At 39.3% G+C, this 957-nt stretch overlaps 1 non-coding gene across 1 annotated transcript; it reads left to right on the forward strand.

The window, feature by feature from the left end:
- Positions 1-465: 465 nt before the first annotated feature.
- Positions 466-538, forward strand: TRNAG-ACC (transfer RNA glycine (anticodon ACC)). Its single transcript has one exon. It is a non-coding gene; the product is annotated as a tRNA-Gly (tRNA).
- The last annotated feature ends 419 nt before the right edge of the window (positions 539-957 follow it).

Consider the following 957-nt stretch of genomic DNA (forward strand, 5'->3'; position numbering starts at 1 on the left):
CTCCCTTTGTCTCTCACCCCGTTGCTGTTCTTCTGTGGGTCATCAAATCCAAGGGCAGGACAGAAAGGCCAGAGCTCGGTCAATCTCTGCCCCTCTCAACTCACGCAGGACTAAACCCCCAAACAAAGAACGCTCCAACATCTCATCTCAGGGCAAATGGGCAAAGCTCTCACAAGCTAAGAAACGTACCTGCTTTTTGGTCTACAGTGCCATTCAAGACACTATCATATACAAATCCTTACACATTCTGCACAAAGACATATGCAGAAGGATGTTTGATTCAGCATGTTTATAATAATAATAAATGGACACTCATAAATAAATATGGATGAAGGAATGATGAAATACACCATAGTACAGACATACTGTGGAATATTATATGTCTGGCAAAAAGAATCAAGTGGAGAAATAGACACTGCCATGAAAAATGCAAGACACATTTAGTTAATAAGCAAGCCACCGCAGGGAGGGTGTAGCTCAGTGGTAGAGTGAGTGCTTACCATGCACGAGGTCCTGGGTTCAATCCCCAGTACCTCCATTAAAATAAATAAATGAATAAGCTAATTACCACCCCTCAAAAAAACCAAAACAAATATTCTAGTTAAAAAAAAAAAAGCAAGCTATAAGACATGTTTGATGCAATCCTATTTAAAAAAAAAAAACTGTGTGCATGTTGGGGGTGTTATACAATTTCAAATAAAATAGCGTATGTAAAATTTTGGCAGTGTTTGGCATCTAATAAGTTCTAGATACATTTAGCTATTATTTCAAAATATATTTTTTAAAAGTGGGGCATAAGCAAGGACCTATGCCAGGTCTCACAGTGCTTACATCTGGGCATCCACCAGGAGCCATACCCCGTCTCCTGTTTGAATGCTTTACATCAGGCATGCATAATTTTTGCAGCTCTCAAAACATAAAAAGGGGAGGAAGACGTTGAACTTCGTTTCCCCAAAT

The sequence above is a fragment of the Camelus bactrianus genome, chromosome 33 (assembly GCF_048773025.1).
Source record: "Camelus bactrianus isolate YW-2024 breed Bactrian camel chromosome 33, ASM4877302v1, whole genome shotgun sequence".
Taxonomy (NCBI): Eukaryota; Metazoa; Chordata; class Mammalia; order Artiodactyla; family Camelidae; genus Camelus; species Camelus bactrianus.